The sequence below is a fragment of the Pseudophryne corroboree genome, chromosome 4 (assembly GCF_028390025.1).
Source record: "Pseudophryne corroboree isolate aPseCor3 chromosome 4, aPseCor3.hap2, whole genome shotgun sequence".
NCBI classification, from domain to species: domain Eukaryota; kingdom Metazoa; phylum Chordata; class Amphibia; order Anura; family Myobatrachidae; genus Pseudophryne; species Pseudophryne corroboree.
In genome coordinates this window covers 79,992,520-80,007,268 of record NC_086447.1, presented here as the reverse complement: position 1 = coordinate 80,007,268, position 14,749 = coordinate 79,992,520, and the positions used below count along the sequence as shown (strand labels likewise).

The 14,749-nt window shown below is 47.5% G+C and overlaps 1 protein-coding gene across 3 annotated transcripts in view; it reads right to left on the bottom strand.

Annotated features, from left to right (window-relative positions):
• The window catches only part of LOC134908934 (cytochrome P450 2C5-like), a 239,835-nt gene that overhangs the window by 43,913 nt on the left and 181,173 nt on the right, over nt 1-14,749 (bottom strand). The gene's annotated exons all lie outside the window — the stretch shown is intronic.

Below are 14,749 nucleotides of genomic sequence, written 5' to 3'. Positions count from 1 at the left end.
TGTTTACAGTCTGTGGGAAAGAGGTGAATAAATTCCAGTCCCCCACCCTGCATTTATGTGCAATTTATTCTGAATGCAATTAATCTTATGTCCTACTTCTGTGCATAACCATGAGCAGGAACTATGCGAATCCCTCCCAACTGTCATAGGCACAACACTTCTTCACTACCCCACAGCTGGACACCAAATACTACCCTCCAACCTTTATCTGAACCCTCCCAGCATGTAAAGGAGAATTTCTCAGGTCCAAGAACTGTTTTAAACTTACCATACTTGCTGACATTATTAAGGGGAATATTAACTATAAAACGCATTATATTGGTTAAATATGTAGTGATCGAGTCGCTCGCTAGTCGCACACAAACACTGACGTAAATACCCATCTCCCTGCGCAGGCGACTGTTAGGATACCAGTACGTCTGACCAGAGGAGATCTTATGACGGAGGTCAGAGTACTGGAAGAGAATGCTGGTTACGGGAGCAGGAAAGCCTAGTAACCCCTGGCGCCCTAACTCCGTTGTCTCGCCCGTGTTATCAGAAATCCCCTGCGAGACTATGGTTGCTTGAGCCCATAGCAGCCGCGTTTAAAGGGCGGATTATGTCTGCCCAACTCCGATGCCCCCTCAGGTCTTAATGGGAGACAAAGGGAAATCCGAGACAGGGTGATAACAAGGGGCCCTCTGACTAAGCAACCAGGCCAGGGGCTACAAGCTAACTAACTTAAATCAGAAGTATGTGCGGACAACCGCCAGGAAAAAGGACAACCAAAAATCCACTAACCCGTACTCCTATCCAGCACCGCTGGATACCAGAGTGGATTTGTGGGAGCGGAATCCTCCGCAAAAGCTCCGAAACACAATATAATCAAATAATAAATAGAGAGCGGTCAAGCCGCAACACACGGCTACGCCGCGACTCACGAACACCACAGGATGTTAAAGGTGCTCGGTCTGGACTCCAGGAAAAGATGACAACTTCCGAGTACTGAACCACTGAGGACAGGAACGACCGGATAGAGCAGGACTGGAAAACTCTCTGCAACAGACACAGCAAACAGGAAGCTATTACCGGCGTCTGTGAGAAGTCCTGAGAGTGCTTTTAATTGGGAGCCCTCCAATCAGGAGCCAGACAGGGTAATTAACAATCATGCCGTGCAGCTGCATGCTGCACGGCCAGGATACCAATGAGGTGATTACTTTAGACCCAGCAACGGGGAACGCGGTCCGACAGTGGCGTCCCCGTTGCTAGGGTCTGAGCGGCTCTGTGCGCCCGGCGTCTAGCGTTGCTAGGGAGCCGGCGGCTGTCCGCATGCGGCGTCCCTAGTTGCTAGGTGCCGGGCCGCACTGACGGGCGGACCCTCGGCGCCTAACAGTACCCCCCCCCCTTGAGGAGGGGTCAAGGAACCCCTAAGGCCAGGTTTCTGAGGAAATTCTCGAAAAAATGCCTTTTTGAGCCTCGGGGCATGGAGATCCTCATCCAGGACCCAAGACCTTTCTTCTGGACCATAACCTCTCCAATGTGCCAAAAAATAAAGCCGACCCCGGGACAACTTGGAATCGAGAACCTTCTCCACCAAGAACTCCTGCTGACCCTGTACATCTATTGGTGATTTCCCCTGAGAGATCTTCCGAGGAAATCTACTGGAAGAAACGTATGGTTTCAACAAGGAGCAATGGAAGGTATTTCCGATCCGGAGAGTTCTTGGTAAACGTAACCGGAAAGCAACTGGATTGATCTTTTTTATAATATGAAATGGTCCAATAAATTTAGGGCCCAATCTGGCTGAGGTTTGTCGAAGTTTAATGTTTCGAGTCGACAACCATACCCTATCTCCTACTTTAAAAGTGCACGGCCGCCGGAGCCTGTCAGAAATTTTTTTCTCCCGAAATGCCGCTTTTCTGAGAGCAAGGTGCACTTTTCTCCAAATGAGTCTGAGATGAGAGGTCAAGGTCAGCGAGGAGACAGAGGAATGTTGAAAAAAGGAATTAGCTCTGGGGTGAAAACCGAAAACTGTAAAAAATGGAGACACATTGGTGGAGGAATGACAGGCATTGTTGTAAGCAAACTCCGCCAACGGAAGAAACTCGGACCAGTCATTTTGGAGTTTGGCCGAGTACAAACGCAAATATTGTTTTAATGATTGATTAACTCGCTCAGTCTGCCCGTTGGATTGGGGATGGTAGCCAGACGTTAAAGACAATTTCATCTTTAATGAGGCACAAAAAGACTTCCAAAATTGTGCAATGAATTGTGGACCCCGATCAGAAACAATATCAGTGGGTAACCCATGGAGTCTGAAAACATGGCGGAGGAACAAAACTGCCAATCCCTGGGCAGATGGCAATCGGGGAAGAGCAATGAAATGGGCCATCTTGCTAAAACGGTCCACTACCACCCATATGACTCGGCATCCGGCTGACAGAGGGAGGTCCACCACAAAATCCATGGAAATATGAGACCATGGCCTGAGAGGAACATTCAAGGGCATAAGTTGACCGATAGGCAAGGAACGGGGAACTTTATGCTGTGCACAGACCTGACAAGAAAAAACAAACTCCTTAATGTCTTTGGAAAGACCAGGCCACCATACTGAGCGGGAGACTAATTCCAAAGTCTTAGCGATCCCCGGATGCCCGGCAACTTTGCTATCATGAAACTCCGTCAAAACAGTTGCTCTCAAAAACTCAGGGACATAAAGACGACCAGCAGGAGTATTTCCAGGAGCTTAATGTTGAAGCTGCTTTAACTGGGTAAATAAATCTTGTGTGAGGCCTGCCCGAATGACTGAAGATGGAAGTATGGGAGTAACAGGACTGTTATCATGAACTGGAAGAAAACTGCGTGACAGGGCATCCGCCTTGGTATTCTTGGAACCTGGCCTGAAGGTGATAATAAACTTGAAACGAGTAAAAAATAAAGCCCAACGAGCTTGCCGGGCATTCAGCCGTTTAGCTGATTCAATGTACTGAAGATTTTTGTGATCAGTCAAAACTGAAATGGTATGAGTTGCTCCCTCAAGCCAATGCCTCCACTCCTCGAAAGCCCACTTAATAGCCAGTAATTCCTGGTTACCAACATCGTAGTTGGATTCAGCAGATGAGAATTTCCTGGACATAAAGGCACAAGGATGTAATTCTAGAGAATCCGGATCCTTCTGAGGTAGGATAGCCCCTACTCCAACCTCCGAGGCATCAACCTCAACAATGAAAGGCAATTCTGGGTTGGGATGTCTGAGGACTGGGGCAGAGACAAAGGCTTGTTTCAAGGCCTGAAAAGATAACTCAGCTTCACGTGACCAGTTGGTTGGATCCGCTCCCTTCTTAGTCAGTGCCACAATGGGAGCAACTAGGTCGGAGAAGGAGTGAATAAATCTTCTATAATAATTCGCAAACCCTAAAAAGCGCTGAATTGCTTTTAAGTTGGTGGGTTGCGCCCAACTAAGGATGGCTTGGAGCTTCTTTGGTTCCATACAGAATCCCCGAGGGGAAATAATGTACCCTAAAAAGGATACCTCCGTAACATGAAATTCACACTTCTCCAGCTTGGCATATAGGTGATTTTCACATAATTTTTTTAGAACCTGACGCACCTGAGTAACATGTTGTTCAATAGAGTCGGAATATATCAAGATATCGTCTAAGTAGACTACTACGAATCTTCCAAGAAAATCACGGAGCACATCGTTAATGAGATCCTGGAAAACTGCCGGAGCGTTAGATAGGCCGAATGGCATAACCAGATACTCATAGTGACCCGACTGAGTACTGAATGCCGTTTTCCACTCATCCCCTGACTTGATTCGGATGAGGTTATACGCTCCTCTCAGGTCAATCTTAGAAAAAATCACAGCCGAACGTAGCTGATCAAAAAGGACAGAAATCAGCGGCAAAGGGTAAGTATTTTTTACTGAGATCTTATTCAAGGCTCTAAAGTCAATTCAAGGTCTGAGTGATCCATCCTTCTTCTCCACAAAGAAGAAGCCTGCACTTAAAGGGGATTTAGATGGCCTGATAAATCCTTTCCCTAGGCTTTCTTTAACATACTCATTCATGGCCACAGTTTCTGGTCCGGACAATGCATATAACCTTCCCTTAGGCAAAGTGGCACCAGGAATTAGCTCAATAGCACAATCATAAGGCCGATGGGGAGGCAGAATGTCCGCATTGCCCTTAGAAAATACATCAACAAAATCCTGGTATTCCACAGGAATGGGTGCGGGAATGACAGCAGCTATTCTGATGGGAAACGTAATACATTCCTTATTACAGATGGTACCCCATTGTGAGATCTCCCCCGACTGCCAATCAATGATGGGATTATGAAAGGCCAGCCAAGGGTGACCCAGAACCACTGGAACTGCTGGGCAATGGGTAAGGAAAAATTCCATTTTTTCGGAATGAAGAGCTCCTACCGAAAGTAGAACAGGGGGTGTACAGAGAGAAATAACCCCATTGGACAAGGGACTCCCATCTAAACCATGCATGGTGATACATCTACCCAAGGCTAACTGAGGAATACCTAAGGCCTTGGCCCACGTTAAGTCCATAAAGTTCCCTGCAGCTCCACTGTCAACAAAAGCCGACACCGAGGAACAGAGGCTGCCAAAGGAAACTTTAGCTGGGACTAACAATGAATTATTTGAGGAGATAAGCTGCAGACCAAAGTGAACCCCCTCACAATTCACTTGGTCGAGGCGTTTCCCGACTTGTTCGGACAATTACGGGCAAAATGTCACTTACCCCCACAGTACAAACAAAGACCAGAATTTTGCCTTCTGGTTCTTTCTTCAGGAGACAGCTTGGAGAGACCTATCTGCATGGGCTCCTCTATGTCCACAGGAATGGAAAAAACACAAGGAGTAGACCCGACAGGTGCTCCTTTTTCAGCCCTCCGCTCTCTGAGACGACGATCAATCTTAATAGAAAGCTCCATGAGTTTATCGAGAGTCTCAGTAGCGGGATACTGAAGGAGACTGTCTTTTATAGATTCAGATAAGCCGAGGCGAAACTGACTGCGCAGGGCTGGGTCATTCCATCCACAGTCGTTCGACCAACGGCGAAACTCCGTACAATAAATCTCTGCGGGATTCCTACCCTGTCTGAGAGCACGCAACTGACTCTCGGCGGATGCCTCTCTATCAGGGTCATCATACAATAGCCCTAAAGACCCCAGAAAGGCGTCTACAGACAACAATGCCGGATCGTCTGTTCTTAAACCAAAAGCCCAGGTCTGGGGATCCCCCTGAAGTAAAGAAATAATAATTCCGACCCGCTGAGATTCCGTACCTGAGGAGACTGGTCTTAAACGAAAATAAAGTTTACAAGACTCTTTAAAATTAAAAAACTGCTTTCTATCCCCAGAAAAACGGTCAGGCAAATGCATCTTTGGTTCAGGAACGACCCTCGGGGAAGTCCTTAACAGATCTTCCTGTGACCTCACCCGAAGGGATAGATCCTGAACCATCTGAGTAAGTTCTTGAATCTGGCTAACTAGAAGCTGGCCAGGATTTGGCCCTTCACCAGTGGGATTCATGAGGCCGACAAATCTTCCAAACTGAATAAGGGAAAAAATCAAATCCTGTTTAATTTTAAATTTTAGTCTGGCCGGTAATAATGTTAGGATACCAGTACGTCTGACCAGAGGAGATCTTATGACGGAGGTCAGAGTACTGGAAGAGAATGCTGGTTACGGGAGCAGGAAAGCCTAGTAACCCCTGGCGCCCTAACTCCGTTGTCTCGCCCGTGTTATCAGAAATCCCCTGCGAGACTATGGTTGCTTGAGCCCATGGCAGCCGCGTTTGAAGGGCGGATTATGTCTGCCCAACTCCGATGCCCCCTCAGGTCTTAATGGGAGACAAAGGGAAATCCGAGACAGGGTGATAACAAGGGGCCCTCTGACTAAGCAACCAGGCCAGGGGCTACAAGCTAACTAACTTAAACCAGAAGTATGTGCGGACAACCGCCAGGAAAAAGGACAACCAAAAATCCACTAACCCGTACTCCTATCCAGCACCGCTGGATACCAGAGTGGATTTGTGGGAGCGGAATCCTCCGCAAAAGCTCCGAAACACAATATAATCAAATAATAAATAGAGAGCGGTCAAGCCGCAACACACGGCTACGCCGCAACTCACGAACACCACAGGATGTTAAAGGTGCTCGGTCTGGACTCCAGGAAAAAATGACAACTTCCGAGTACTGAACCACTGAGGACAGGAACGACCGGATAGAGCAGGACTGGAAAACTCTCTGCAACAGACACAGCAAACAGGAAGCTATTACCGGCGTCTGTGAGAAGTCCTGAGAGTGCTTTTAATTGGGAGCCCTCCAATCAGGAGCCAGACAGGGTAATTAACAATCATGCCGTGCAGCTGCATGCTGCACGGCCAGGATACCAATGAGGTGATTACTTTAGACCCAGCAACGGGGAACGCGGTCCGACAGTGGCGTCCCCGTTGCTAGGGTCTGAGCGGCTCCGTGCGCCCGGCGTCTAGCGTTGCTAGGGAGCCGGCAGCTGTCCGCATGCGGCGTCCCTAGTTGCTAGGCGCCGGGCCGCACTGACGGGCGGACCGTCGGCCCCTAACAGCGACATCAGAGCATCCCCTACTCAACCTGAGGGGATGCGTACGCACGGGGGGTCGGTGCGCGAGCAGCGGGCACGTGCATTGGGGTTAGTATAAGGCATCATAGGTCGCTATATTTTTCGACTTTGACAACACAGACACTGAACACTGAGGACACGTCCTCTCAATACACTCTTCGAGACTGGAGTGAAAATGGCCGCAATGTGGGGCTTCTTAAATGGAATCCAAATCCCACAAAAATTCGACAGCGGGATGATGACGTTTCTGTCCAGTAGGGTTCGGTTCTCTGAGAACTGAACCCGCTCATATCTAATATATAGTGGTACATCCAGCCGATAGGAACATATAATGCAATGCGATCCTGGGCGGTAAAATCAATGATAAATGCCCTCCCATATCAGGTCATTGAGAGTGATCAGATTAATTTTTCTTTCAAATGTGGATCTCTTGAAACTGTCCTTCATTATGGACCCACTGGCATATCTATAATGGGTGCAGTCTGTGTGGTGCACACAGGGTCCAGGGGGCCCACACTGCACACCCTGTACCCATTATTTTTATACTAGAGTCCAGCAGCCGCAATTTTCTCTGTGTTTTATGCATGCACGGTAGCAAAATCACTGGGAAAATGGCCACCGCGCCATTTTCCCAGAGACCTGCACATGCGCTCTATTCTCTGGGTCAGCAACTACGGTCCCCTCGTGAACCTAGTGCCCAGAGCTACAGCATTGCCAGTTAGAGGAGGAGGAGGCCCAGGTAGATTCTGCACATGGGCCGCCTCCTCTCTAGATGTGCCCCTGCATGGCCTATCAACAGTACTTTGTATAGAGCCACTGTAGGTTAACATTTAGTATCTGGGAGACCGAATGCTGGGAGTGCTGGTCTAGAAAAAACAAGGCTTTGAAAATAATGGGTTCATTTTCGGGGGGTCAATATGAAATGGAAGCTTGGTACGACTATCGACCTCTGGAGGATGACAGTACCAAAGTATCTTTTCCTACTGCCGCTCAAGATATGCCATGGCCGGCGAGAACAAAGATAAATAATTAAAAATCCCAATTAAAGCTGCCACTGCCAGCGGTAGCGGCGCTGATGGGAGCTGGCGCTTACCAGTCTGTTGGCTCTTCCTGGGCAGCGCTGTGCGGAAGACGACTGGCGGGAGCAGGCGGTGGTGTGCAGCTGCAGGTCCAGATGGTAGGAGGGGGCAAGCAGGCAGGTAATGGAGCTCTATGTAGCTTAAGTCCCGGCGGCACCAGGTGCAGGGCGCCACCATCTTGGTGAAGACACATGACTTTGGGGACCTATCAGGAGCCTGATGCAGCTAATTTCGGCTGCACCAAACCCAGGAGAGCAAAGGGTATTTCTGGGAGCATTCTGGGGCAGTCTGACACCAGTGTTACACCTTACGCAGCCTTGTCTGCATGCTAGTGCACTGTGCTCCCAGTTTCCAGAGTGTGCACTCGCTCCTGTTTCCTGTTAATTACAGCTTAATTTCTGGAGTCTCCATCTGTCTAAGCTCTCACACTCGACCTGTACCGGAACCGTGTAAATTCAACTGCCGACTTTGCCTCCGCTTCAGTCGTCTTCAACACCACTCCAGCCTGCGTGGGGGTGATCCAGCTCCAGATCCTGTCTTTGTCTCATCAATACCCATCTCATTCTTCTTTTCTTCATTACCACGTCTTCAATTTTCATGCGCTATGGGCCTAATTCAGACCTGATCACAGCAGCAAATTTGTTAGCAAATGGGCAAATCCATGTGCACTGCAGGGGGGGGAGCAGAATAAAAATATGCAGAGAGAGTTATATTTGGGTAGGGTGTGTTCAACTGAAATCTAAATTGCAGTGTAAAAATAAGGCAGTCAGTATTTACCCTGCACAGAAACACTATAACCCACCCAAATCTAACTCTCTCTGCACATGTTATATCTGCCTTCCCCTGCAGTGCACATGGTTTTGCCAATTTGCTAAGAAATTTGCTGCTGTGATTAGGTATGAATTAGTCACTACATGTGAAGGAACTTCATTCAACCAGCCCAGAGAGACTGCCTCCCAATTGGAACTCAGTTCAGAAGTCTCATTTACAGTTGTCACCTCAGGGGCCACTAAGAACTTCAACCGTTCAGGCCATGTCCATCCCGGAGAGTCCATCTCCAAACCGCAACCCATCTTGGAATCCCCAGTCACAGTCAGAACTTTACTGACAAAAGCCATGCGCCCTGGTAAGGAAGAGAACATGTCCTTGTTTTGTTGTACCATCTCCTGTACCTGCCACCTTTGTTCTGTGGACAAGGTAGGTGCTATGATGATCATGGACTTTTCTACTACCGTACTCAGCAACCCTGGTACTGAAATCTCATCATGCCATAGTTTTAGATGATATATATGATTTTCCTTTCCTCCTCCCTGCCTGCTGGTCTATATAGTTTACCGGGCCAACTGCCTCTGCAACCTCATAGGGTCCCTGCCAATAAGCGAAGCACTTACTCAGTTTGGTTGGCACTATAACTAAGACCTCATCCCTGGAACAGAAGAACTGGGTTATCGCAGTTACAGAATTTTTCAGTTGACTTTGCTCTTTTTCTAAGTGTTGGCGCACCAGAAGGCTTTCCCAACCTCTCATACATTTTGGAAACAAATTGTACCATGTTTGGTTCTTTAGTTCCTGTTGTTTCCAACCCTCCTTTGGCATACCCTAAATGGCCCAGGGTTGACTCCCATACAGTATACAGTAGCTCAAAAGGGCTAAAGCCCATTAACTACTTGCCTGGCATGGTCGCATCAGATGCGACAATACCAGCAAGGGCTTTATCTGACCTGGTCATACAGGATGCAATCAGTCAGATAGACAGTGTTTGCCGCTGCAGGGAAGAGAAACTTCCCGATGCTACTGTTCTAAGAGGTTCCAGAATGTCATACTTGATCTAAGATCACCTTCTGGAATTAATGGGAAATAACATCCCAAGATGAGTGGATACGGCAGCTTAGAGCTATCACCACCATGGCCTGCACTGTCTGGCCCTTGAAGGTTACTGGCAGGAGGGTCCTCTTGTACTTCTCAAATTCCAATGAATGCACAGGACCTTTACTTTCGGCAACTGAGGTGCTGACTCTGCTGGGATCAGTGAACCCAGAACCATAGTATATTCACTACTGGGGTCACCTAAGGCAAGGACCACATTCTGGTTAATGAGGACTGTTATCCAAAACAATTAATTGCCCTTCTGGAGTACACTCATGGTAGAGTAGCTTGGGTACATTGGCACCACCTTCTGGGCTAAGGAGCAGTCCAAAGACTCCTGCAGTGTTGTCCACTCAATCTGGATGTGTCTGGGCTCCCCACATTCAAAACACATATTCTGTGTAGAACAGGAGGGATCCATTCAACACAGGCTGGCAGGTGTGAGAACATCTAACTGCTGCAGTGGAGAGTCAGTATGGAAGACTCTGCAGTCATGGAAAACTCTGCTGTGGCTTGTGTGTGCTGCCTGTTGAGACAAAGCCCAGGTGATCTGGAGGATGGGAAGACAGGTTCTTATCTACAGGAGGTAGGTGTCACAATCCTGACTACATTTCTCATGTTTTGTGTCTTACCTCTGCCATCAATACTGCAGTTCAGCGTATAAGCTGCAGTCTGTGGCCCTCATTCTGAGTTGATCGGTCGCAAGGCGAATTTAGCAGAGTTACACACGCTAAGCCTACGCCTACTGGGAGTGTATCTTAGCTTCTTAAAATTGCGAACGATGTATTCGCAATATTGCGATTACATACCTCGTAGCAGTTTTAGAGTAGCTTCAACCTTACTCGGCATCTGCGATCAGTTCAGTGCTGTTCGTTCCTGGTTTGACGTCACAAACACACCCAGCGTTCGGCCAGACACTCCCCCGTTTCTCCGGCCACTCCTGCGTTTTTTCCGGAAACGGTAGCGTTTTCATCCACACGCCCATAAAACGCAGTGTTTCCGCCCAGTAACACCCATTTCCTGTCAATCACACTACGATCGCCGGAGCGAAGAAAAAGCCGTGAGTAAAAATCCTTTCTTCATAGCAAAATTACTTGGCGCAGTCGCAGTGCGAATATTGCGCATGCGTACTAAGCGGATTTTCACTGCGATGCGATGAAAAATACCGAGCGATCAACTCGGAATGAGGGCCTGTGTTTCTTGCTGCTAAAAACTCCTGATTAGTCACTTGTGTTCAGCACAAGTCCGGTTTTCCAGACCATCAGTGCAAGTCCGGTATTTGTTATGAACTCCCCAGGGTAACGGAGAAATCACAATCGACTGGCGATGTCGGTGAATGCAAAATAAAGTTTATTGCAGGTACTCACAAGAAACAGGGGTGTGCGGATAAACCAGTGATATGAAAACAATGCTTGATAAACAGATGGTCACAGGGGCAGGGATACTTGAAATGCAGATGCTGATAACATAAATGAATCACTGATTGGGCAGGTAACTGGTACAGTATGAATATAAATCAATCTAAAGTCCAGAATTACAGCAAAATGCAAACATGCTTGTAAGTGCAGGGATGACACATACTGATAATCAGGAGTCCTGATATGAATGAAGAGCTAACAAATGTCCAGAAATAATTACAGAGGGATAACCTGAACTGGTCAAGAAGTTTCTTAAGAGGTGCAGACCTGTAGCTGATACTGGAGTCCAAAAGAATCACAAAATACAGGAAAAAGACTGGAAACATGAAAATGGCATTCACAGGACAATCACAGGCATCCAGATTACAGGCAGACAGCATAAATGACACAGCACTGAATGCTGGGCCCAGGGGGATTAAATCGGCCAGGAACCAAGTGTTTTCCATGCTGGTAATTACATCAGAATACCTGATGCTTGACCACAATTCCAAGACAGACTGCAGTGTCTAATACCCCTTTCAGACAGAAGATGAAATTACCGGGTGAAGCAGTTCCACCTGGTAATTTCATGTAACACACGGGTCCTTTTTTTGTGTGAAAGGGTCAACCCCTGTTGTAATTCCCGGGACTTCGACCCAGTAATTTACCAGGGTCGGAGACACTGGAATTAGGACACGGGTTGACCCTTTCACACAGACAAAATACCCGTGTTGATCTGAAAATTACTGGGTCGAAATATCCGACCCGGTAATTTGCATGTCTGTGTGAAGGAGGAGTCAGGCAGGTCCTGGCAAAACGACTCGGCACTGAAATGCCGGGTAATTGCCGGGACTTTCAGACTTTTCTGTCTGAAAGAGGTATTAGGCAGAATCCAGAACTGCGGCACACAAATAAGCACCCTGGTGACCCCTAGTGGTTGGGGAACATACTGCTAAGGAACAAAGCAAAATAACGGACTGAACATAGGCCCTCATTCCGAGTTGTTCGCTCGTTCTTTTTCATCGCATCGCAGTGAAAATCCGCTTAGTACGCATGCGCAATGTTCGCACTGCGACTGCGCCAAGTAACTTTACTATGAAGAAAGTAATTTTACTCACGGCTTTTTCATCGCTCCGGCGATCGTAATGTGATTGACAGGAAATGGGTGTTACTGGGCGGCAACACGGCGTTTTAGGGGCGTGTGGCTGAAAACGCTACCGTTTCCGGAAAAAACACAGGAGTGGCCGGAGAAACGGTGGGAGTGCCTGGGCGAACGCTGGGTGTGTTTGTGACGTCAACCAGGAACGACAAGCACTGAACTGATCGCACAGGCAGAGTAAGTCTGAAGCTACTCTAAAACTGCTAAGTCGTTTGTGATCGCAATATTGCGCATACATCGGTCGCACTTTTAAGAAGCTAAGATACACTCCCAGTAGGCGGCGGCTTAGCGTGTGTAACTCTGCTACATTTGCATTGCGACCGATCAACTCGGAATGAGGGCCATATAACAGTATTCCAGACCATTGGTACCAGACCCAAGTCTTCAGTCATCAAAATCAGTCTGATATCCCTCAATCATCGGTACCTAGCCCAATTCCCATTCACACCTTCTAATGCTAGCAAACATGACCCAGACGGGGGCCATGACCATCCTGTCAGCTGCAGCTGAGCCCAAATTTCCTTGCGGGAATCCCTGGTGAAAAACACCAGTGGGGTTAGATTTCACGCCCCTACTCTGGGTCTTTGCCAACTACCTGTTGCTAGTTTTCCTACCCTTAGTATTGAACATGCTCTGTGGTCCCAGCTCCTACCACCTAATTGTGAAGAAGCTATATCAAGCCTCCAGCTTTACATACCCAACTCCATCTAGTCCTGAGACAGAGTGGGATACACAAATATCCCAGAACCTGACAGTAGGGAGAGCTCTAAAACTCTAAAGACTATGAAAGTGCATTTGTGGAGCTGTGACAGATGGCCAAGCCAGACAGTGAAGCCTTGACTGTGAGCAGGTTGGAGCCTGTATTACCCTGCAGGAAGCAGGACTGTGCATGTGAGTAGCCAAGTAAGGCAAACAGTATACCTGTGAGAAACAGGACTGCAGCTTTTTCATTTAATAGGGTTTATGTTTGCAGATTAGCTGCCCAAGGTTAGTCAGTGGAGAAGAAATGAGTCTGTGCCCTGAATGGTGGCCAGGCATTTGTTATTCTCTGTTCACTTGTGTTGTTCCATTTATGCTGAAAGTAAAGCACCATTCCATTCATTGACCTAAGAAGCTGTTTCCCATCCTGTTTGAGCACTTAAGCGCTGCACAAGTTCACCCCTTTACCAAGCTAATAACCAAATGTTTTATATATATATGTATATATATATATATATATAAAACAAACTAGCAGTGGCACTTGGAGTCTGTGTCTTAGGGCCTAATTCAGACCTGATTGCAGCAGCAAGTTTGTTAGAAAATGGGCAACACCATGTGCACTGCAGGGGAGGCAGATTTAACACGTGCAGAGAGAGTTAGGTTTGGGTGGGGTATGTTTAAACTGAAATCTAAATTGAAGTGTACAAATAAAGCAGCCAGTATTTACCCTACAGAGAAACAATATAACCCACCCAAATATACAGTAACTCTCTCTGCACATGTTACATCTGCCCCACCTGCAGTGCACATGGTTTTGACCATTTGCTAACAAATTTGCTCCTACTATCAGGTCCGGATTAGGCCCTTAAAGTAATGTGTTGAAATACACATTTTCTTCAAGACTCTTAGGGGCTAATTCAGACTTGATGGCTGCTGTGCATTTTCGCACAGCGGCCGACTAGGTCTGAACTACGCATGCGCCGCAGTATGTATGTGCATGCCAGAGATGCGATTGGTATCTCAGCCCAGCAATCGCCTCTGCCTGATTGACAGGCAGAGGCGTTCGCTGGGCGGGAGGGGGCAGGCCGGCGGTGTTTGGCCGCCATTTTGGGGGCATTGTCCAGGCAGCGCAGGCGTACCCCGACCCTGGGACGTGGCAAAAAGTCGCCTAACAGTGCAGCAATGCTGTGCAGGTAAAGACTTACTCGCCGAGTGCAATGACATCACCGCCGTACGATGCTATCACACCCGTATGTCAGAGTTGCTGATCGTAGGCGTGGAAAATTTTGCATGGCTGCGATTAGGTCTGAATTAGCCCCTTAGTGCCGCTGTTTGTTTGTTTGTGCAATATCCATTTATACCAGAGGGAACTGTAGCATCAATACAGCTATCTGTGGGAGTACCGGTCCATACTAACTGTTTATATATATATATATTTCTCTCTCTATATCTCCATATATGCATATATTTATTGTAAAAAGGTTTGACCCCGATGTAAACTTCTGATACCACTCTGTAAAGGGTCACTTTACAAAAAACAGCTCCACTCTGGTTGCTTATTCAGGCAACTTCTTTATTCTTCACAAATTACATTTGTTTTCCCAAACATGGCTTCCCTAGGTAATACACAGCAGCCCCTCTCTGTCATTTGGCTTCTTGTCAGCATCGGATGTACCTGTACTGCCCACGGATTTCCACAAACCTTTATACCTTCACATAGCAATTAGTCTCACCCAGATAATGCAGCTGTATGAATGATATTTTTCTGTAGTGAGGAGCAGAACTCTTAACCCAGTCTGCGCCTTGTCCCAGAGTGTAAGACCTGTTCTGAGTATTTAGAACATTGCAAAGCCCCCTTTTTGCCACATACCCTTCCCCTTGGCTTTTCCATTTTGCCATACTTTGTGAAGCAGACCTTACATTGTGAAGCAGACCTTTTTTCCAGAAAG